This window comes from Protopterus annectens, chromosome 11.part0 (assembly GCF_019279795.1).
Source record: "Protopterus annectens isolate FY-2018-M chromosome 11.part0, PAN1.0, whole genome shotgun sequence".
Lineage (NCBI taxonomy): Eukaryota > Metazoa > Chordata > Ceratodontiformes > Protopteridae > Protopterus > Protopterus annectens.
This window is the reverse complement of record NC_056745.1, coordinates 1215318887-1215344143: the sequence shown is the minus strand read 5'-3', so window position 1 is coordinate 1215344143 and position 25257 is coordinate 1215318887. Positions and strand designations below refer to the sequence as shown.

At 40.7% G+C, this 25257-nt stretch overlaps 1 protein-coding gene across 5 annotated transcripts in view; it reads left to right on the top strand.

Moving 5' to 3' along the window:
• Nucleotides 1-25257, top strand: part of LOC122815795 (myelin-oligodendrocyte glycoprotein-like) — a 402462-nt gene that overhangs the window by 184387 nt on the left and 192818 nt on the right. For all 5 annotated transcript variants that reach the window (XM_044088581.1, XM_044088583.1, XM_044088580.1 and 2 more), the window contains one exon: nt 13201-13334. The gene's annotated coding sequence lies outside the window, so the exon portion shown is untranslated. The remainder of the gene's footprint in view (nt 1-13200; nt 13335-25257) is intronic.

The following is a 25257-nucleotide window of genomic DNA, read 5'->3' as shown; positions in this document are numbered from 1 at the left end:
CCCTCGTTTCAGCAGAAATTGGCCAACGAAAAACTGGTCCTTTCCAGCTTCTGACAGATCACAGAGGGGCAAATACAGACGCCCAAGGGGCAGAGGTCAGTCACAAGGCCCTTACAAACCTCGCCAATGGGGTACTGCTACCCAGAAAGGAGGAGAAGACAGGCCCCAAGCTAGCAGAAGACAAACACAATGACTCAATCCTCAAACTACCAAGCAAATCTCTCCTGGCAGCTCCCTTGGGAGGAAAATTAGCATTTTTTGAAGACAACTGGCACATCATCACAAAAGACAAATGGGTCCTAAACATTGTCTCTCAAGGATACAGATTCCACTTTCATACCTTACCAAGGATAAAAGGAATGCCAAACCTGCCACCAAATCAATGGGCAGAGGCACAAAAACAAATTACAGCTCTCATGGACATGAGAGCCATTCAACAGGTACCTACACAGGAGCAAGGACAAGGATTTTACTTAAGACTCTTTCTAGTCCCAAGAAAGCACAAAGCATGGAGACCCATTCTGGATCTTTCAATTCTGAACACCTATCTGCAAGTACCAAAATTCAAGATGCTAACACTACAGCAGCTTCTTCCCATGCTGGGCAAGAATGCTTGGCTAGTAACGTTGGACCTCAAGGAGGCATACCTGCATGTCCCTATCAGACAAAATTGCAGAAGATGCCTCCGCTTCATTGCAGGTTCAATGCATTATCAATTCTCTGCACTGCCCTTTGGCTTATCTACTGCACCCAGGGTCTTCACAAAATGCCTGGCACCAGTAATTGCATACTGCAGACAAAGAGGAATTCAAATATACCCATACCTGGATGACTGCCTTGTTCAAGCAGAAAGCAAGGACATTCTTTTAAAGCATCTGGCATTTGTCAAACACCTTCTAAGTTGCCTAGGGTACACAGTAAATGAAAAGAAATCAAAACTAGTGCCCTCACAAAACATAATATTCCTGGGTGCCAGCTTGAGTGCAATGGCCCAGATGGCTTATCTCACGCCAGACAAGCAACAACAGCTGACTCAATATTTCAAAATAATGGCAACAAAGACCCAACTCCCTGCAAGAAAAATTCTGCAGGCCTTGGGATTCATGGCATCTTGCATACTACTATACTACTAATACCATTTGCAAAACTGCATATGAGGAAATTACAATGGTACCTGAAAAGCGTATGGACTCAGCACAGCCACAGCTTGGAAACAATGATACCACTCATTCCCTGCCTTCAACAGGAGTTTCTATGGTGGGCACAGGCATGTCACCTCAACAAGGGTCAGCCTTTCACCTTACCCACAGCCAGGCAAACTATGACAACAGATGCATCGGACTATGCCTGGGGAGCACACATGGCAGGACAGTGCATTCAGGGCAAATGGACTACAGATCAGAGGCATCTGCATATCAATCAAAAATGTACAGAATGCCCTAACAGCTTTCAATGATTTCTTACACTCAGGACAACTAATAATAAAGATGTACAATACCACAGTAATGTGGTACATAAACAAGCAAGGGGGCACACATTCCTACCCTCTATGCAGGCAAGAAATGACATTGTGGAACACTGCACTGTCTTACCAGGTTCGATTACAAGCACAATTCCTGCCAGGAAAGAAAAACACATTGGTAGACGATCTAAGCAGAAACATCATGGATCCACATGAGTGGAAACTAGATCCACAAGTATTTGCAATGATAGCTCAAAAATGGGGACGCCCAGACATAGATCTATTTGCAAGCCCCCAAAACTACCAACTTCAAAAATTTTGCACAAGGACATTCCATCCACAAGCTTGGAAAGTGGACGCCCTCTCATTCAGTTGGAAAACATTAACAGTGTATGCCTTTCCTCCACTGCCTCTTCTAGCAAAGGTACTGCTGAAAGTCAGATTAGAGAGGCCACAAATGATACTCATTGCACCAGACTGGCCACGCCAGCATTGGTATCCAATTCTAAGGAACATGGCCCACGGCCCACCATGGACTTTACCACAAATTCCTCACCTGCTCACCCAGCGAGACAATCAGATTCTACACAGCCAGCTCAAGACTTTAAACCTGGCTGCATGGCAAATTACCTAAACAACCAGCCAACACCTCTATCCAAAGCTGTTATGGATGTCATTCTGGAGGCCAGGAGGCCCAGCACCAGAAAAACCTATTCAGACAAATGGAAAAGATTTTGCGCCTGGAACCAGGCTAAAGGCCAAAATCTCTTGTGGAGTAGCACTAGACTTGGTGCAGAACATATGAGCATGGCATCTCCTGCGTATGGTACTACGAAGGCTTTTTTGGTAGCTTTGTGAAGATTATTAGTGAATATGTTGAATAGTAAATTACCTAGAATAGATCCCTGACATACACCAACACAGACAGATGGAAAGGGGGAGAGATCTCATTTATGTTTTACAGCTTGGAGTCTGTTGGTGAGATAGCTGTGTAATCAGCTATGAGATGAATGGAAGAGCCCTAGGGATAGCTTATAAACAAAGGTATGGCATCTACATCCAAGGGCGTCATTGTTACATTGTATTCAGCATTCATCAGACCTATCATTGGGTACAATGCCCCCTTTGCTATGTACATAACCAGGTACTTCCAACAATTAGAATGTCCACAGAGGTTCCTTACTAAATGAATACAGGGCATAAATAACATGTTTTTTTGCAGACAGCCTCAAAGCCCTATCCCTGTATTCTGTCTCTTAAAGGCTGTTAAGGGGAGATCTATGCAAGGCACTGTCAGACTCGACCTTGGAGGACCTCCTGCATATCCGCAAAACAAACAGCACCAGAATTAACCATTCAAAATACTTAAACTTTGTCTGTTATATAAATAAGACCTGCTGGAGAGAAGGTAGGTATCCCAGAGACTACCCTATCTCTGAAACAGGCTCCCCATCCATGTGAAGCAGAGTTCCTGTCTAACCCAATTCAAGTGCAACTTGGACAGCTGGATGGGAAACAAGAAATTCATCTCTGGTTTGGCACCTATGTCTCTAAAGGACACTGGCAGCCTGTAAATGGTTCATCTCCACACTGGCAAACTGTAAATGGTTCATCTCCCATTTACTTATAAAGGGTACCAGAATCTGTCAGCGATTTAGGATACATGGGTAGGGTTAAAAATGTCCTAGTGGTTGTTAGCCTAGTAAACACCTATGAACTTGACAGAGCTTACCAGATACCACATGTGCAGACTTAGTGCCACTGCTACTCAACCAAATAAAGGAGAAAAACTGCAATAAAGTAATTCAAGCAGGATGTGCTAGCAAAAACATATAAAAATAATCTCAGAACTCTAGGGCACTTTCACATCACTAACTCCTGAAATAAAACAATTATTTATTTTATTTATTTATTTGCAGTTGTTTAACTAGGATAGTCCATTGGGCCTAAAGAACCCATTTTCAATGGAGTCCTGGGGAGAAAAGCTCCACATACAGATTATACAACGATTAAGTTCCACACATAGATTACATGAAGATTACAGAGATTAACATTGTATAATTTCTGGTTATAAAACAGATCAAACATATTGCAATCAAAAGTAATAAATGCAAAGATATTAAAAATAGAATGTGTTTTTTTTTCTCCTAATGGGATTAAGGATAGGTAGTTAGATGCAGTAGGCTAAGAGATAGCTAGGTACAAGTAAGGAGTTGTATACTACAAGCAAGCATGAATTTTCTATCTGGGATCTGAGAGAAGAAGAGAAAAAAAAGAGTTGAGAGTAAGTTATGAAGGATGGGAGCAGAAGCATTCCCATGTGGATGTTAGATGAGAGTGAAGTGATTTTTTAAAGTATGGGAGGCTAGCAATTGTACGAATGGAGGGGGGAAGGGAGTTCCATAGGCGTGCTAGTGAGAAGGACAGGAGGTTTTGTCCTGGGGGGTGGAGGGGTCTGTAAACCTCAATAAGGTTTTGATTGTTTGATCTTAGAAGTCTTTGGGTGTGGTGCATTTTAAAGGTAGTTGAGAGGGAGGGACAGAGGTATGGCTGGAATATGAGTTTATGAGCATAGGTGAGCTGAGTATAGGAGAGGTAGTAGGGAAGTTCTAGCCAGTTGAGTTTGTGGAGAGGTTCACAGTGATAGGTTGATGATTTGTTGCTGGTGGCGAATCTGGCTATTTTATTGTAGCAAGAGGACAGTTTGGTTTTGAGAGATGATTGTAGGTTTGTTAGAAGGGGGCACCATAGAGAAGGGAGGGAAGGAGAAATGTGGTAGAGAGAGTAAGTTTTCTAGTTGAGGTGAGGAACCGATTGTGTCGGTAGAGCATGCCAAGTTTTTGGTGGGTTTTTTTATGTTTAGTAGTAGATGGGAGTTGAATTTAAGCTTGTCATCTATTTGGACTCCTAGTAGTTTGGTTTCAGATACCAGCTCAAGAGGTGTGTTATTTTAGCTGGTAATGGAGAATAAATTTCTATCAAAGTTATTAGTTTTAGAGGGAGTAAATATCATTAGTTTAGTTTTAGCAGCATTGAGTGCTAGATGGCTGTATTTCATCCACTGTTCAGTGGAGGAGAAGGCATCTTGAGTAAGCTTTAAAAGAATTGGGATGGATGTGGCAGCACAGATAATTGTGGAATCATCTGCATATTGAATAATGTTTGCAAGAGGGATAGAGTGGAAAAAGTCATTAATGAAAATATTGAAGAGGAGGGGGCCCAATATAGAACCTTGTGGGACACCTGTGGGGGTGTTGAGAAAGGAGGAGGTGGCTTTCTTCCACTTGACAGCTTGTTGCCTATTGGAGAGATAGCTGGTAAACCAAGTAAGGGATGATGATGAAAGGTTTAGGTTAGATAGCTTAGTAAGAAGTAGGTTATGAGAGATAGTGTCAAAGGCCTTAGAGAGATCGAGTAGGATGGTAGATACAGTGAGGTCAGAATCTCTAGCTTTATTCACAGTTTTTAGGAAGGATAGGAGGGCTGTCATAGTGCTATGATGGCGTCTGAATCCATGCTGGGTAGGAGTTAATAGGTTGTTGTCTAAGAGATGGGGAAGGAGTTGAAGATGGCTACATTTCTCTAGGACTTTTGAAATGGGAGAGAGGATGGCGATGGGACGGAAATTGCTAATATTAGTATTAGTTCCACCTTTATGCAGAGGAATGATGTAAGCTTTTTTCCAGATTTGAGGAACAATACCTTCTTGGATAGAGCGGTTGATTAGGATACTGATAGGGAGGGCAATGGCTTTGGCAGCTATGCTGAGGAAGTATGAGGGAATGTTATCAGGGGCATTGGTGCATGGTTTTAGTTTCTGTAGGAGTTTTTTTATGGTAGAAGTAGGAATAGGTTTAATGTGGAAAGGTGGGGGTTGAGTGGGTGGGGGATGAGTGAAAGAAGATGGAGGGGGAGATGGGTGATGAGAAGTGGAGGTAGTAGGTGGATTGATATTTGAAAAAGAGGAGGTAAGTTTGGAAATAGAATCTATGAAAAAAGAGTTGAATTGGGTGGCAAGATCAGTGTCTTGTACATTTGGGCAAGGTATTGGGTTTTCTGTAGTACCAAGTTTTAAGAGGGCAGTTATACCTCTCCAGAACCTTTGTGGGTTAGTTTTGTGGTAGCTTTGAAGTCGGGAGAAGTAGTTTCGATGGTCTGCAGAGATAAGCTTTTTAACTGAGTTACGAAGACTTTTGTATTCATTGAGGGTAGATGTGGATTTGTTCCTCTGGTATTGTGTCCAGGCTTTGTCTTTAAGTCGCATGTTGGTTAGCGTGTTTTTTGTTAACCAGGGGGTGGATTTCTTTTTTATTCTTTTGGTTATTAAGGGAGCGTGAGCATCTAGAAGATTTAGAAAGGTAGTATTAAAGTGAGTGATTGCATTTTCAAGGGGCAGAGTTTTAAAGGGTACCAGTTAAGTGATTTTAGGGAGTCAGAGAAAGCTTCTGGTTTAAAGTTTCTATGGCATCGGGTAGTGATGTAATTATGAGTAACGTGTAAGGGAGAAGGAAGACATCTAGTGAAGATGGGAAGGTGGTCGCTGAGGGAGTCAGGAAGGGTTCCACTATTGGGGTAGTAGTGAGGGTGGGAGACTAGAATCCAGTCTAAGATGTTGCCACTAGTGAGGTCTTTGCATGGCCTAGTTATGGAGTTGATGAGTTGAGAGTAGTTATATAGATTGATGTTGAGGGAATGAGCAGGGGATACAATGGAGGACCAGTTAATGTTGGTGTCTCCCATGATTGTAGTTTCATTACAGATGTTAGTTGAAAGCCAGGAGAGGATCTCTTCGAGTATTGGGATATTGTCTCCAGGGGGTATGTAAAGGGAGGCTATGTGTTTATATTTGTGTTTGTTTAACTGAAGATGAGCAAGTATTAATTCTGCATTAGCAAACTGGGGAATGACTTTATTATAAGGTGTTATGCATAGGGAGGATGAGTAGAGTAGAGCTACTCCACCACCCTTTTTATGGGTTCTGTCTGTTCTGATGATAGAGTAATTGGGTGGTACTATCTCTTCATTTTTTATATGAGGTTTTAGCCAGGTTTCAGAAATGGCTAGGATGTCTGGTTTGTTATGGAGAGGCATGTAGATTTGGAATTTTGTTAGTTAAGCTCTGTGCATTAAGAGATGCAAATAGGATGGATTTAGACATTGAGGAAGAGGGGTTTGGGCCTGGGTTGGGGTGTATATCGCCAGATAAAAGTATGGAAGTTAGAAGCTGAGTTAAGTAGCAGAGGTATTTGGATTGTTTTGATTGGGAGGCATGAGTTGAAAGATTAGTGGAGGATATGGAGGGGAGAGTGGGTGTTGAGGTTTCATGAGGAGGGATTAGTTTGTAATGAAAGGAGAGAGATCAACAGCGAAAAAGTATCAGCTACTACTGCTGATGATATAGAAAGGTTAGCAGGTATGGTAAATGTAGAACCAGAAAAGGACAAGTACTTTGTAGGGATGTAAGAGGTGTTATGAGTCGAATAGTTAATGTTGTACAGGGGTGAAAAAAACAGATTGTAGACAGAGAGAGAGAAAAAAAAATAGAATACAGGCTCTTAAATTAAGGAGTCATGTTAATAGGAGGGAAGCTAGGTAACATTACAGTTGCACTGGCATTTGGTTAGTGGGTGCTGCCACCTAGTGGTGAGAATGAAGAAAGCAGGCAGCAATGGTGAGCAGATCACTTACAACTTTCGCTATGAAAGTATCTGGGACTAAGGTGACTTGGGGGGAGAGAGTATGTCCGTGTGGTCCACGGTAGGCTGCTGAATCACTTACAAGGGAGGTTAGACAAAAGTAAATGTATTACTAAGTAGGTAGTACAGACACAGTAGACTATTTAAGGTTACCTACATTCAATAGTAAACTTTATAGGTTCATAGGTTCATACTAGGCTATCTGCCCTAGGGCATTTATAAGCCTAGCCAGAGTGTGTTTGGCTTTCGCCACCCATTTTAAATTAATTTTGCTATGCCCTTTTTCGAGGTTAGTATACTGTGCCTCTGTCTAACAGTGACACAGAAGAGATACCCGGGGTAAACCTACGATCTCCCATCCACTCATCAAGATTCCTCTTGAAGAGAGTCAATGAGGGACTCTGCCTAACCTGGACTGGGATTTTATTCCAGAGTGAAGGGAGCCTCTGGGTTATGAATCTGTCCCACCAGCTTGTCCTATTTATTTCAGTGCTGAGGTTCAAGTCTCTCAAGCGCGTAGCTCGATGGGATTTGGATTTTCTGAGGTGCAGCATGTCCATTAATTCCGGGTTGGACATGGCTTTATACGTCAGGCACAGATTGCCTCTGAGCAGGAGGTATGCCACTGAGTAGAGCTGGAGTTTCTTTAACCGGGCAGCATATGGCATCTGTTTGAGCCCTTTGATCCTCTTGGTGAGGTACTTTTGGGGTCTTTCCAGTTGCTGCAAGTGTCTGGTAAGGTACATCCCAAAAGGGGTATTGTACTCAATTATGGGCCTGATGAGGGATGAGTAAAGAGGCACAATGACCTCCCCTAATCTAGATGGGAATCCCTTCATGATTAGGTGGGCTATATAAAATGTTTTTCTAACCACTGTGGCCACGTGGTTTTCAAATGAGAGATTGCTATCAACTTGGATCCCCAGGTCGCTAATTACTTCTTCTGTACTTAATGGATTACCACCTATGTGGTAATTTGTGGGCACTTTGTTTTTGCCAAAGGGGATGACTATACACTTTTTGGCATTTAGCTTGAGGCCATGGCTCTGACACCAGTTGTCTGTTTCTATGAGGCCCTTTTGGAGGATGCTTGTGTCGGCTGGAGAGTCGATTATGGCACCCAGTTTGCAGTCATCTGCGAACTTGGTCAGCCACAGTCCTTCCATGTTGGCCTGTACCTCCGAAATATATACCGAACAAGAGAGGTCCCAGGACTGAGCCTTGTGGGATGCCACTTGTAACTGGTTTGGAGTCTGACATGGCTCCAGCAATTCTAACCATGTGGGTTCTGTCCTTGAGCCAGTTTGCAACCCATCTAGTGACATAGGGGTTTATGTTTAAGCTGGTGAGCTTATCTATAATGCCCGAGTGGGGTATTGTATCGAAGGCTTTTGCGAGGTTCAGGTAGGCTGTGTGGACCACCTTCCCCTCATCAATGGCCTTGGTGACTGTTTCAAAGAAATCGGCCAGGTTTAAGAGGCAGGATCTGCACTTAACAAAGCCGAACTGGGTAGGATCCAGTGTCTGTAGGTCACCGATATCTTTATTTATGAGGTCCATGATGATCCTTTCCATAGCTTTGCAGACCAAGCTAGTCAGGCTTATGGGGCGATAGTTTCCAGGATCCATTGAGGCACCACCTTTGTGGAGAGGGACCACTGTTGCTGTATGCCACTCTTTGGGTACATATCCTGTAGTAAGGCTGAGATTGAACAGTAGTTTTATGTTTGGGTTTAGCTCTTCTTGGAGTTCATGTAAGACGCAGCCTGGGACACTGTCTGGTCCCATTGATGCTGTGTTTTTTGCTTTGGAGAGGGCGGCTCTTACCTGAGCATCTGAGATGTCAGGGGGGCAGCACTCTGCTGGGATAGATATTTGCCCTTTTGGTGGAGAGGGGGGGAGAAGTTTGCGCTGAACCTGTCAGCTAGGATGTTGGCAATGTCTGTGGGTTCAGTGTATTTTTTGTCATTTTGGACTAATTCTGAGCATATCTGGGAATTCCCACCCAGGTTCCTAACATAACTAAAGAAAGCCTTGTGCTTATCCTTAGTGCCCTGTGCAATTTTTCTCTCGAAGCTGGCCTTAGATGATTTTATGAGTGCCCGTAGTTTTTTGCTAATACTGATCAGAGATGCCTTCCCTTTTTGGGATTTTGCTCCATCATGTAGTAGCTTCCTCCTTCTATTGTATAGTTTGTTTATGGCTGGGGTCCACCAGACAGGACGCCTGTCTTTGGAGAACTGGGTCTTGGTTTTATTTGGGATTGCATGATCCATGCATTCCTGAAGGTGTTCATAGAATGCGTTTATAAAGGATTCTGCGGTCTGGGCCGTATTTTCCACAGGCCTGGGGGCTTTGAAGGATTCCACCTCAGTTTTGAGGAGTGTGAAATTTGCTTTAGAGAAGTTTTTCACTGTGGTTTTCTGGGCAGGGGGTGGGGTCGGGATGTGAATATCCAGTGAGATTAATTTATGGTCTGATCTTACCAATGAGGGATACATTTCTGGTCTGGAGCATAGAGTCCCCATGTTGGTGATGATCAGGTCCAGTATGTTTTCCCCTCTTGTGGGAGTGGTAACAAGTTGTTCCATAGCATTTGAGTTTATAAATTCTAGGAACCTTTGGGCTAGGATGCTGGAGCTAGAGTAATGCTCCCAGTCTATGTTTGGGTAGTTGACGTCACCCAATATAATGGTGTTTGCAGAGACCTTCATATTTTCCAGTATTCTCAGGAAGGCTGAGTGGGGTTCCTGGGTTTGGGAGGGTGGTCTGTAGCAGGCTATAAACTGGAAGGCAGTTTTACCCACTGTTAGTTGCACATGGATAGTCTCTGATGCTTCGTGCTGTGCCACCAACCTGGAGGTGTGGGTATCTTTGACGAATATTGATACTCCCCCTCCTTTTGTGGTTCGGTCCAAGTTTTGGGGCCGAAAAGCATGGTATGAGGTATAACCTGGTAGTGCTGGGGTGCTCTCAGGAGCCTTGAACCAGGTTTCTGTTACTGCACAGATATCAATGTTCTCCATGCTAAGGAGAGTTTCGAGTGCATGCATCTTGAGGTTTAGATTTCTGGCGTTGAGTAGCATTACTCTTAGTTTCTTAACCCTTGTGATACCTATGGAGGTGGGTTTGTCTTTTGAGCCTTGCCTAAAAAAGGCACTATGGGGGTAGCAAGAGCCTTTGCCAATATCCAAAAGCCCAGGGGTGACAGGTGCAAGCTGTCCCTAGCGAAGCATCGTGGCTTGTCGAGCATGTCATCCCAGGCTGACAGGCATTGGATCCCCTTTGAATGACACCAATACTTAAGCCAATTGTTGAAATTGATCATCTTGTCTTCATATTGTGGCATCATTCTTGGTGAGGGTAAGATGCTACTCAAGGTCAGGGTCATACCGGTTTGGGCTACATGCTCAGAGAGCTCCTCTATGTCTCTTTTCATATAGTCCAGGGAGGTACATCTCAGGTCATTCACACCAGCATGGACAATGACTGAATCATATTTGTACTTGCCTTGGAGTGACCTGAGTGCTTGTGTTATGTGGCGGATCCTAGCGCCCAACAGGCAGCTCACCGTGACCTTCTCCTTGTTCAACCTGGTGAACGGGACGTCAGTGTGCCTGACGATAGAGTCACCTATTACAAGTGTATCAGGTGTGTTGTTTAGCCTTAAGGGCTGTGACTGTTCGCCACACTGGCTTTGTGAGCTATGTGTTGCACGTGTTTTGTTTTGGGGTAGCGGTTGCTTGGGTGTCTGCTTTGGAGGTCTCTGCTGCTTAGGCAGATTTTTATTTACAGCCTCCGAGTATGTTTTTGTATGTTTATGTGTTTGGTTTGCTGTCGTGGTATGTCTATGTGAGACTGGAATTGTAGTGAATGTGGTTTCCTTCTCCTGCTGACTGGTTACACCAGTACTGAGTTGAGAGAGCTTAGCCTCCAGTTTGGCTATATGGTTGCATCTCTCACGTGTTGGAATTTGTTGGGAGGAGGAGAGGGTTGTCTGTGTACATGAGGCAGTTGTAACATTGCCTCAAGATTCCCAGATTCACCAGCTGGACCGGAGAGGAGATTGACAACTGACCTTTGGACATGCTAGAATAGTATTGGGAATTCCTTTATAATTGAAAAAAAGGGCCAAAGGGGAACAAGGTACTCAAGGGGAGTTTTTGAGGGTGTAGTGCTTTTAATTTTTTAGTGCTGACTTAGTGAGCAAGTGCCAGGTAACTTAAATGCAATGTGTTACAGGTAACTTAAATGCAAAAATGACAAACAGTAACTTTCTTTCAAGTGAAACAAGGAAATAAGTACAGTAAGCAATGCAGATATCACTAGGGATTTAAGGGCAGTCTTCAGGAGTTCTATGAGTCAATCTAGCAGGCAAGCTCCAGGGAGTTTTCAGAGATGATGCAGGATGTATTCCGTGTTTGGTGGTGGGGAGGGGGCTTCTGTGGTGAGCTTCTGAAGTGAGGAACTGCAAAATGAGAGGAGAGATAGACTAGGTTAGGCTCATAAAATGGTTAAAACTGCATGTAAAGAGAGGAAGGAGTAAGGGGGAATAGTCAGTAGGGAAGGAATAGTATATAAGAATTTAGTAGCTATATACAGAGCTCATGGGATAGATGTAGAAGTGACAATTGTAGGTAGACAGAGAGTTCAAACGATAGACATAGAAGAAGGGGAAATATAGAGAGTGGTAAAAGAAGAGAGGTAATTAGCAGCAAAAGTACAGCTATTAGAAAGTGCAAAAGAGGGTAGGATAGCATGCAGGGTTAATAACTCAATCACTGTACAAAACCCAACGTTACCACAGCACACCAGCCTGGTAAAATGATGAGGAAAACTAACTAGGGTAGCTAGCTAGCAATCAGAGTAAAGTTAACAGGCAATAAATAGCACAATAGAGCAAGTACAAGCAGATAATACAGCTAGTAAAGTAATATAAAAGGCAATGCAGAGCACTTTAAAAATATAGCTTAACATGTACAGAGAAAATCAAAACATTAAATTCTGCCAGGGTAATCTAAACAGTTGTACTAGCAAAGATGAGTTCCGGCACAGTCTTTTACACAACCTAGAATTATCACAATGTCTAGAGCACTACCTAGAGGAATCAAGAGCAGATATCTGTAGAAGGCTGTGTCCTTTCTACCATCTGTTAGGCAGACAGAGTACTTAATCAAGCAGGCAGATAAATTATTTTAAGAAAGGCAATTAAGGTAATGCATAGCACTTAAAACATTCAACTCACTGTCTGGTAGGCAGAAACAGACACCAATTAATCAAATAGTTATAGGCATAATAAGCATTTAAAAAAAAACAATTGAGGAAAAGTACAGCTCTTTAAACATAAAACATAGTATAACAGGGGAAAAACAACTAACCATGGCATGTAGTGTAGATACACCTAACTGGGGCAAATGTGCTACCTAAGGGAACCATAAAAGAAGGTTGAAAGAGGCGGTGACTTTACCCACTGCTAAGTTATAGTGTCAGTTTGTGCATGGCGGAATATTAGAAGGAGAAATAAAGCAAGTCTGCTACCAACAGTCTGTAGACTCCGTACGTTGGCCTAGCGCTAATATTCCGTTTTAGGGAACAAAGTTAGGCTACAAGCCAGACGGGCATTTGATTTGATGGGGCGGTTTGCGAGCAAGAGCAACCACTCTTAGCATGTGTAAGGGATTGCACCCGTGTTGAGACACAATTTGTTCATTTCCAAAATAGGAGGGAACCTATGGTATTAAATAATATTCTGATGCACATTGTTTTCATACATGACATTTTAATTCCATTAAATCAAAGAATATTGCAGGTCACTGCATTTTCTGTGAGTATATAATCCTGCATTTTGGTTCCAGCTTTATGTTACAGTAGAAAGTAGATTTTCCAGCATATACATCTTTATGTTCAATATTACTTATTTTTAGCAACTCATATGGATGGGGTCTGACCTATAGTATAAGATGATGTCTGCATGCATTAAATTTTTTTTAAGTTTTTCTATATTTTCACCTAACATATTTCATATTCTATACACCTTTTTAGTGACAACAATTTATGAAGAATCCAATGATGCTGGACCTTATGTAGCCATTATTCACCAAACAAATCGTAAGAACAAGTGATTGAATGCAACACATTTTTCTCATTGGAAGGATCTACATTGCACTGAAAAACAGGTAAGGCACATTACAACTCATACTGTTTTTGCTGTACAAGCATTACAAAAATTACTGTGCACATATAGATTTCGGGCTGCAAATGTCATGGCCTAACTGTAGCTGTTGGAGGACCACTTTTTCAAGACTTTATTTTTTTCATTTAGCAACAATATTAGCACCAGAGATAAGAACCATCAAAAACCAGGATTATTTACTGGAGATATTTTCTCAGCTGGGTCATGAAAAATATCCTTCTGTCTCCATTTTCTCAGTTGTGTAGTGGACCTTCAAAGCTGTAGTGGTTCAAAGTTTAACAGGATTGATTGATTTAAAGTACTGCTGGTTTATACTGGCAATGATTTTATAGATGGGAAGGAGATACCTTTATAACATATAGAACATTTATATGCTTTGTCACACCTCACAGCCCACACAAAAATCCAGTTACCCATTTTAAACAGATTCTTTTTTTGTAAATGGATGTATTAATAAAGATGACAAAATTATTCAGATAACACACATTGACTCTTATTGTAACAAACATTGCACCCATAGACATTCTTGTTCTCTGATACGATTCCTGCATGAGATGCATTATTTGTGGAATTCAGTTTCTTCATGTGTCCTCATGGGGTTTTGCCAAGATCTTTTATCCCACCCACGTCGAAATGACATGTGGTAAGTGAATCGGTGATGCTCTAAATCATATGTAGGTGGTGATGTGTGTTTCTGTGGGGTGGAGGTGTTTAAGTGTGGTTAATTTATGTTCATGTGTCCTGCAATGGGCTAGATTTGCTCCAGCTACTTTTGACCATGAGGTGAATAAAGTGGGGACTGAAAAAAAAGTATGAATACCTGTTACTTATTTCTAAAAGTGTACAGTGCTGGTGAATCTGAAAAAAGTTATAAAAACCATATCTTTGGTGATACCCAGGTAATCAGTATTCAGTTTCATGCTGCAGTGTTCTAATAGTAAATGAAAGATGGCAGGCTTCCAGTGACTCACTATCACAGAATCAAGCAAGAAAAGTGAATGGCTTAAAGTACAATATTTAAAGTCTGCTTTATGAGCTTTAGGGACACTGATTCAATTTCATGAGATATAATCCAGGAATTATACCCTTGATTTTTAAATGTAATTTCCAGTCATTAAACTGATATCTTTACAATCGTCTTCTGCTTCAATATATACTGAAAATTAAAACAAATTCTTGCCACAGAACATTCAATAATGCAAGCTGACAATATAATAAATAAACATGAGCAGAAATACAGCTTCTGGTCAATTCATTTCCTGGCATAAAATGGGAAAGTCAATGAAAATCCATTTTTTCCGTACCTGACAAATTTGTGATTTACTGGTATTCGTCCTTGAAAAAATGGAAAATAAGTGTCTATAGTTAAAAAGAACTTGCACCAGAGCCTTATAGTAGATTCCATATGCCCGTGCAAAAGTAGTCACCAGTAGTTTCCAAATTACATTTGTAATACCCAGCTATAATCTCATCAAAAAGCAACAGTATCAATTTCTGAAACAAAGACCAGAGACCAAGAAGAATGATTCTTTATGTAACCACAGAGGGCTTCTGGCAAAATAAGTCAGTGATTCAGGGTAGAGTTGGTCAAAAACATTGCCAGCAAGTGCGCAGACACATTGATCTTAGCTGTGGACATAGTAGGTAGGATGAAGGAACAATTCGAGGAACTCCTGAACCAGTAGGAGGATGCACTAAGGCAGATCCAGGATGAACCAAGGGAAGATACCTGTCAGTTTTCCAGAGAATTCCAGCGGTCCCCAGAACATGAGCTTGGATACCACAACATGAGCTAGAATACAGAAGTCCGGTATTCCTGATCGGCTTGGTACCACACCACAGCCATCTAAAGGGCAAGCAGTTTAGAAAATAAACAGATGAATGGATGGATGGATGGACATTATAAGCAGACCACTGAAGATGCTGACTTTCTTTCTGAGCCTAGGCTGTACTAGCATGTTTGTTATAACATTTTAATTAAATTATTTTATTTCTGAAGGACAGCCAGAAGACATTCCTTAATATAAAAATATAACAGCCCCCTAATGACTAAAAGCCTCCATGCCTACAGGCAACATAGTGAATAAATATGAGGAGAGTGTACAGATCAGTGAACTGCCATGTAAATGAAATTCTCATGTAGAAGAAAAAGAACTAATTCCCGTGTGTGCATGAGATTACGTGCATGCATGTAATAGTATCACTGCTACTGAACAATACATGATCAATTGCAAAGCACTACTGGCAACAACAGACGTATCTGTAATCACCCTACCTTGTAGCTGTTACAGGCACACAAAAGTGAGACAGATAGGCAACAGTAGCTCAATGACTGGGCAGGGGCATGTTTTTTTTAAACTTTAGATTCCCCCAACCATAAAGCGTTCTTTCTAAGCTCTACTGAGACAGCTGCTCCCCCATGATCAATAGTCCTCCGATCCATTAGTTCCTTAAAGGATGAGGTTCCAGAGTGTCAAGTTGCAGTGACATCATTACATGTGGGAGGATTGAAGTTTCTGCTTATAACTTATCGTTGTTTTGGTACATGCCCAGGGAAACCAATGCTGTCTGCGAGTAGCATAAACCCCACAGATGCCTCACCTTCCTTGAAACAAATGTCTTCTTTGACTCTGCATTCTCCAGCAAGGATCTGAATGTAGTATGTTCCTTGGCATGTGCTGTTCCCATCCTATCTTAAGATAAGTAAGCAGGCTCAACCACTCATTTTCCACCTACATCTGTCAGCTCCTCAAGTACAAGGATGATTATTTGTCCCAGATATTGGGTCATAGTCAGTGGTATATCCCTGTGTGCCAAAGAGCTAAAGGAAGAGAACTGTTGGGCCACATGGTACCATTTAGGAACAGTCGATGATGTTGTCTATAATAGGGTAAACAGTATATAGATGAGAAGTGCCATCATCGAGTCAAGTGGCACCATAGTACCACAACAAAGGTAGCAGATTAGCACAAAAAGCTCCATATGAGCTGGCACAGAAAGAGGCATGGCCACCATTGCCATGGAAATGCACAACATAAGAGCTGGTAATAGACTACTACAAGGGTAAAAATGTAATTTACCTCAAAACATACAGATAGACATGTATGCAGGCTGCACTGCAGAACTGGTTGTGTGCTGTAGCAACCAGGTAACCTTGGATAGTACATGTGTGCATGTTCAGAAGTATACTGTGAGCTGTTGCTCCATTTCCTTGTACATCATGCATAAATGCTGTAGCTTTTATTATCTATGTTTTTGTTCCAGTTGCTGATTGCAACCTATTTAGCTATGAAGAAATCAAGCATCATACCTGGTTGCACATGCTTTTGTTGAATGATGGTAAACACCCAATAATGCACTCTTCTGTACAATTGTGCATGTATATTAGACTGACTGCATTCTGGCATTTGCACTGGGAGAGAATGAGGGATGATATTTCACCACAGTGCAATGTTTCATTCTTAGCTTTCCAGTTGTATATATCTCACTAAGCTGTTAATATGGCCCAATCAGTATATCAGTTATACTTTCGGGTAGCATTCAGAATGCCTGCTATGTACCACCTCATTACAGAAATGCCAGTGTGCCACAAGGGGCTTCATAGGTTCATAGATTAGTACTAGGCTAAGTGCCCTTGTGGGCCATTTTAAGCCTAGCCAATTACCCCATGTCAGAATCAAACCCTGCACCTTGTGTTTGTAAGGCAGACAACTTAACCATTATGCCAATCTTTCAATACAAATAAACAGCCTCTGGTAGGATCAAACCCAGGACCCTGCATACTATAGCCAAAGTGATTTACCACTAAGCCATCATTGTTTTTTTGTAGTGCTAGTGCAGTATCCTTGCCACACCTGGTGTTAAGGCCTTAAAACTAGATGAGGTGCCATGTGCATTGCAGGATGTAAAACAGCTCTACGTGTGGCATAGTTGAGAAAACATGTCCTTGCAAACCCACTGCTCTGTTGGTTGAGAGTGTCTGATATGAGCAGAGGTGACTCCAGCTCCACATTTACTAGTCATTCCCCATCTGAACAGCATACAAGCACTGATGTGCATGTATTTATTTGTATTTTATTTCATAAATCCATTGGTGGACTGATCGCATAACCCTCTACAGTCATGACTCAAGCTCCAAAGAGCAAAATGCAATGGCATATACGATATATGCAGCAAACAGTAACATTTCACAAAAATAATATATTGCATTAAGTAACAAACTGTATACCACAAAGCAAACAAACAGGGCCGTAAACTAAAATCTCATCAAATGGAAAGTTGTTATATGTCACCCCTGGGATTCCAGATACTGACCAAGGCCCTTGCCACCCTTATAGTGCCTTTTTTAGGCAATGCCCTGAAGACAAATTTACCAACATAATATCTGCTAGCAAATGCATCCTAGGGGTTATGCTACTCAATGCTAGAAGTCTAAACCTCAAAATGCATGTGCTCAAGTCACTCCTGAAACTAGATAACATCGACATCTGTGCAGTAACAGAGACCTGGTTCAAGGCTCCTGAGAGCACCCCCGCGCTACCATATTACAATGCATATCACACCTTTTGACCCCCAAATCTGAACCAAAGCCCAAGGGATGTGATTACTGAGCCCCCAAAGGTGGGGGTGTATCCATCTTCATAAAAGATACACACACCTCCAGACTTGTTGCCCAACATAACACATCAGAAATACTTCAGGTACAGTTATCACTGGACAAAACTGCAGTCCATGTTGTAGCCTGCTACAGATCCCCCACAATGTCCCAGGACTCCCACTCTGCATTCCTGGACACTCTGGAAAACATCAAGGTCTAGCCTAATACCCTTATTTTGGGAGAGTTTAACTAACCATCTATTAGTTGGAACAACTACTCCTGCTCCATCTCTTTTGCCCAATGTTTCCTGGAATTCATCAACTCCAATGCTTTGGACCAACTCATCCTCACCCCCACTAGGGGAAACAACATTCTTGACCTAGTCCTTACAAACATGGGGGCTGCTGCTCTACTCCTGTGATAAACCCCTCCCTGTCCGACCACAAGTTAATCACCATTGATATCCAAATTCCACCCCCACCCCTAAAAAAGGAAATCACAGTGAAAAACTTCTCCAAAGCTAATTTTGAGCTTCTAAGGACAGAAGTGGTAAGCTTCATGTCATCCATAGAAATGGGGAATGGGAATATGGCTGCTAAATCATACACCAAGGCACTGTATGAGCACTTACACAATTACATAGATAGGACCATTCCAAACAGAACCAAGACACTCTCCTCTAAAAAATGAAAGCCAATCTGGTGGACCCCTGCCATTAACAAACTCTACAACAGAAGGAAAAAACTGTTGCAGAAAAGGGTAAAGTCCGATGACTGGAAAAATTCCCTTGGAAATCTCAGTAAAAACTGAGATCCCTCATCAAGTCCACCAAAGCTAGTTATGAAACACAATTGCTACAGATACTAAGGACAACAACAAGGCTTTTTTAGTTATGTCAAGAATCTGCATAATAGTATGCAGATTTGCTCTGAGCTACAGCACAACGGCAACACTTATACTAAACCAGCTGATATTGCCAATATCTTGGCAGACAGGTTTAGTGCAAACTTTACTCCCCCCCACCCCCAAAGGGCCCATCCACATACCCATGGAATATCAACTCCCTATTATCACGACTGCACAAGTAGAAACCACACTGACTAAAGCTAAGAATACAGCTTCCATGGAACCAGATAATATACCGGGTTGTGTCCTACACAATTTACAAAAAGAAATGGCACCACACCTGAGTGCCCTGTGCAACTACAGCCTCAGTTCTGGCTTTGTCCCCACTGAATGGTGCACTGCTGCAGTCATCTCACTTCACAAAAAGGGTGCGACTACTAACCCTGGGAACTACCGCCCCATCAGTTTGACGAGCCTGATCTGTAAGGCTATGGAACGTATTATTACGGATCTTATAAATAAGGATATAAGGAACCTTCAAACCCTGGACCCCACGCAGTTTGGGTTTGTGAAAGGCAGATTATGTCTGCTCAATCTGATAGACTTCTTCGAAGCTGTCACCAGAGTGGCGGATGAAGGCAAGGCTGTCCGCACAGCCAACTGGCTCACTGACAGAACCCACACAGTGAAAGTAGCTGACTCTAAATTCTAAATCTGACTACCAGGCAGGTACAAGTGGACTCCCACAAGGATCAGTTCTGGGTCCTCTACTGTTTGCTATCTACTTCTCTGAAGTTCAAGGCAATATCAAGGGACTCTGGTTAACCAAATTCGCAGATGACTGCAAACTGGGAGATATTATTGATTCTCAAGCTGATGTGAACATCCTACAAAAAGGCCTAATGGAAACCAGCGACTGCTGCTAAAACCATGGCCTTAGGCTCAACACCAAAAAATGTATCATCATTCCCTTCAGGAAAAACACGGTGCCCATAAACTACCATATCGAAGGGAAGCCACTTAACTCTAAAGGTGTTATCTAGGGACACAGGTAGATATCAATTTCTCCTTCGACAGCCATGTCACCATTGTAGTTAGGAAGTCCTTCAATGTGGCACATCTCATCACAAAAGGTTTCTCCTCCAGGAAAAAAGAAGTCATAATCTCTCTCTCTACTCATCCCTCATCAGACCCATTATAGAGTACAATGCCCCATTAGGCATGTACCTCACTAGACACCTCCAACAACTGAAGAGGTCACAGAAGTTCCTCACTAAGAGGATCTTAAGACTCAAACATGTGCCTTATGCCGATAGACTTAAAAAACTTAAACTTTACTCCATCTCATATCGCCTACTTAGAGGTGGTCTCTGCATGAAATACAGAGCCATGTCTGACCCAGTTTTGCTAGACATGCTTCATCTAAAAAAATCCCAATCCCTCCATGCTACTCATTCCAAAGTCCTCAACCTTAATACCACATTAAACAGAACCTGCTGGAAGGATAAGTTCCTAACCCAGAAACTTCCAGTACTCTGGAATAAACTCCCCATTCATGTCAAGCAAAGCACCTCACTGGCCCTCTTCAAGAGAAGTCTTGATGAGTTGATGGGAAATAAGAAATTCACCCCAGGGATCACTTCAGTTGCATTGCTAGATAGGGGCACAGGGAACTAACATCTGGTAAGCCAGATGACTGAGAACAATATTGGGCTAGTCTAGCACTGGCTCTAAGGCCGGTAACCTAGTATTTACCTATGAATCTATAATAAAATAAGTAGCAGATTTATCGCAATCAAATTAAATAGCATATCATAACATCAGGGTCTATATCATCATATCAAAGTTGCAAAACTTCGAATGTTTTAATATTGAACCCAAAACCTAGAAGAGTGACAACAGTGAAGCCGCAGAACATTGAATTCTTTCCTGGGGAATGAATTTGGTGGGCCATTTCCATGGCTTCGTTATTTCCTCCACTGTGGTGTGATCTTGGAGTTGGTATATTTAAGTAGGGGGTGTGTGGGGGGCACAGCCTCCCACGTTGGGGGGTGTGGAGGGCAAAGCCCCCCGCATTAGAAATGGTTTGTAGTGTTTGTGTGTTTCGTGTTTTGTGCTGGAACAGCAATTTTTTTCCCAGGGAAAAAAATCGCTGTTCTCAGCTTTCGGAGTTTTACGCTTTCGGGGTTTCAGGTTTGATGTTATTGTGTTCGATGTTGTCACATTTCAAGTATGTGATATAAACCCATAACATCATATAGGAGAGCACACAACAAGCTATGTATTGTGAATGAATCACATCGGCCCCCTAATGCATATACTAAGGACCACAGCCTATTAATGCATGTGATCATCTTGAATGCAAATTCATATATTTAAGTACTTACTAACTTTGCAATAAAATGAAAAAAGGTAAAGTTGCCAAACAATATTCCAAGCTTATAATCAGCTTAAAAAAGTTCCTCATTAATAATCAAAGATGGGGAATAAACAATAAATATTAAAAAAGGAAGCACATACATCTTCATTTAATTTAATTTTTATGCATGGTTTGTAGACAGGATTGGTCCTATGAGGTCTGTGGCCTCTTTGCGGGCAAAGCCCAAGGTGGTATTCATACTGACTTGGGGAAATTTGACCTGGGCACTGTTGAATCTCTCCTATTCTTTGGAAAAGAGGAAGTGAAGCACCCTCTGCAGCTTCTAGGTGGTACTGCAGAGCTGCTACTGCAGTTCTGGGAATTCCAGAATAAAGGAGAGTGCAACAGAGCTGTAGAGAATAGCAGGAAAAAACTTAATAAAGGAAAAAGAAAAAGATGAAATAATCATTACAGAGTTGGAAAATGGAGAACTGGAGACACAAGTGTTGGTGGTGGATTTGATAAATCAAACAGAGCCAAATGAATGAGAGGAAGTGTTAATGAATCACATGCTGGAGAGAGTATTATAGGAGTAAGAAACTGAGAGACTGTAAATACAAGTAACAGCTGGTGAAGGGAAAACAATGGAAGTACTCTTGGCTGATGGAGTACCCAGTTTTCAGGGTTTACCTCTGCAAAGAACTTTTTGTTACAGGAAAGAAGACGTTATGAGATGTAATAAGGCAAGGATGAGTTGAAGAAGGAACTGAGAGGGAATAAACATTTGCAGTTTCTGAACAGCTATATAAAAGATGACAGGTGGCAAGAATAAAAATTAAATGTGGTAGCAGTGTGAACAGGTATGGCATTATGGATAGTATTATTTTGCCACTAGAGTATAACATTAAAGACATAAAAGCATTAATCTGGGACTAGGACATTTTTGTGAAGTAACACTGGAAAGTTTTAATTAGCTGGAAAAATTTATGATAGCATCATGGAAAGACTATTTATTTCAGAGTTTGGGCCTACAATTGAAAAGACAATAAATGTGCAATTTAGGACCAACTATGGATGAGCATAAGTTAAAACTGTTTTTTTTTTTTCTTTCATTGTGTGGTAAATTACACAAAGTTAAAAAAATATATGTAATGAAAGAAACACAGACTGGGAGTTGGTAAATGTGGGTAACAATGGATGGGAAAATTCAACATATTTCAAATATAATAATTGTGAATGGTAAGAGTGGATTTGGTAGGTACTGGGGCTAACCCAAAGCATGTTATTTCTGTGAGGGCAAAAATCATTTAGTATAAACCAGTAACAAATTAAGGTGTGGCCAATTTGGGGAAAGGAAAGCTCAGAAGAAAGACAAACAGTAGAAAATATTTCTACATTTGTTTGTTTGTGTCTTACATAAGATGTTGAAAGAAAAGATGGAAGAAGTGGATTTTGCAGGAGGGTTAAACAATGAAAATGTAGTAAGAAAAGAACAGACATTTCAAAGTGAGGTTATTAACATACAGGAAGTGAACAGATCTGCAATTTTATAAAATAAAGATGAAGTGGGAGAAATGAAGACAGGAGAAGAACAAGACTATAAAAAATTATTGCAAGATAATGAAAAAATAATTGCTAGGATACTTATGAGAAGGAAAACAAAAATAAGATCTAGAAGTAAAACTGACAAAAAAGGGAAAGAATATACAGGAATTTTAGCATTAAATGTGAATAACATTACACATGATATAAAAAGTTTGGTGGTGGTGGAATGATGTAAAAATATAAAAGAATGTTTTTTGCTTGTTAAATACTAGAAATAACCAAGAAGAAGAAAAGAAAGGAATGCAGGCAGTATAGGGGCCAAATTGGTCAGTAGGAAGCGAGACTTTTTCTGCAATAAGAATTCTTATAAAAATGATGAAATAAGAATTTTTAGATGTAACAATAGCAGCACCAGGAAAGGTGGCAATATGAGAACAAGATAGAAATGTATAAGATTAATAGTGATTTATGCATATACTAATATGACTGAGAGAAAACAGTTCTTTGAAGAAATTAACAAATGTGTTGGTAAATATGTCAAAAGTGATGGTAGGAGATTTTAATTGTAACTTGAGAAAAGAAAGGGAAAAATAACACAATATATTAAGATATTAAGGAAATTAATAAAATTAGATTTAAAGTAGGTAAGAATAGGGAATTGACATATAAAAGGGGATTTTTAATACGCTTATTGAATTATTACTTATGATATAGGCAAACATCCATTTATATAAAAGAAAACAAACAGTGTTAACATGTTCAGCGTTACAAACATTATGCATCACATACATACTTTCATACAATTATCATCACTCCATCATTACACGAATTGCACAATTCCTGCTTTCACTTAAATCTCACTCCTCCTCCAGAACATTATCATGCATGTACTATTCACACAGTATCCATTTTTTCTTTGTAATTTGATCATACCCTTTTCTAAAGATCCTACTTCCAGTCTTTAGATCTCTTTTACAATATTCACTACTTCAAATACAGTTGGTATAGACTTTGATTTACATTGGCAACTACCCGAAATGAACTTAATAAGACTTTACTATATCTAGGCAATTCAGATCCTCTACCCACCTCGGAAAATAAGTTCCTTAGTTATACCCATTTGCTCACCCAGTACTTCTAATATAGTACTTGTAGGGAATTTTTAAAATCTGCCAACTCATTATAATCCAAAAAGAAATGTTCCCAGTTACCTCTTTCTTCCCCCTCCCACCTCCAGCATTTGCCATCTACCTGAGAAAAATACTATGGAGTCTGTTTGGGGTATTAAATACCAATGCAAAACACTTCTAAGCAAAAATCCTAAATCTTCTGGACTTTCTGCATATTTGGGAGCCATACATATGTCCCCTATACTTTCCGTGTGAATTGCTTATCCAGTCTCTCTTTCCAATCTTTTCTAACCTTCTCTGATTAATTCCTATGGTTATGATACAGTAATGTATATGTCCTACTAATTACCCCTTTTTAACAGCAGCTTCTGTTCCAGATTACTCTAAAAATTGTACTAGAACAGGTCTTCCAATTAGGATTCCCCAATCCATTTCTCTTTGCCTATACTCTGATTTCAATTTGTGAGAGGGAAGGCAGTCTCTTGCCTTTAGTCCAAATTTCTTCTTAGACTCTTCTCATTCTATTACTTTTCCTCTCTGGTTATTTGCTCTGAATACCTTGGTTCCTTTGCCAGTTTTCTCCAGTAAATTCCACCCCCTCCCCTTACCTATTCTGTATACCCCTAATTGCAGTCATCCCTACTGGGAGAATCTCCTTTATCCATTTTGTTTTGGCTTATTTCTAAGAATACTTTCTGCTACTTTATTAATATAATATTCTGCATGGTGTTACTCTTCTTAATGATCTTTTTTTTATATGTTTTTCCTTTTTTACCTCCTTAAGGATCTCTATCCAAAATCCCACTCTCCTTATTTCTTGAATTTCTCCCCTGGTTCATCATCATCCATTTCCACTTTGAATGATAGCCTTCTGCTCGTGTTCTGTATATGAATGTAACTGAGTAGCTTTAAAATATCCTTTAAAATCAGGTAATCCTAAACCACTTTGGTATACTGGAAGGATCAATTTATACCACTTGATTCTTGGCCTCTAACCCTTTCAGATAAAATCCTTCTGACCACAACTTCTCCTCCAGTTGATAAAAATATGTGTGACCTGTATATAAAACTAAAGGGACTAAACACATTTTTACTGCTTGTATCTTCCTATCCATATTCTTAAACACGAGCTTCCAGTTTTTCAGTTTTTATATTATATTTTGTTTAGACTCTTCCAACATATCCTTAGCTGCCATAACAGAATCCTTTTTAACCCATACTTCTAAATTCTTCATTTTATCATATCCCAATAAATATGGGAATAGCAGTACCAATTCATGTATGTACATTGTTTACAGATATAGCCTTTGATTTATCTTCATAAACTGTATATCCTGAAACAACTTGAAATTACCTCATAATCTTCTACAACTCTGAGATGTCCATTTCTGGTTTTATCAGGTACAAAATAACATAATCTGCAAATAAA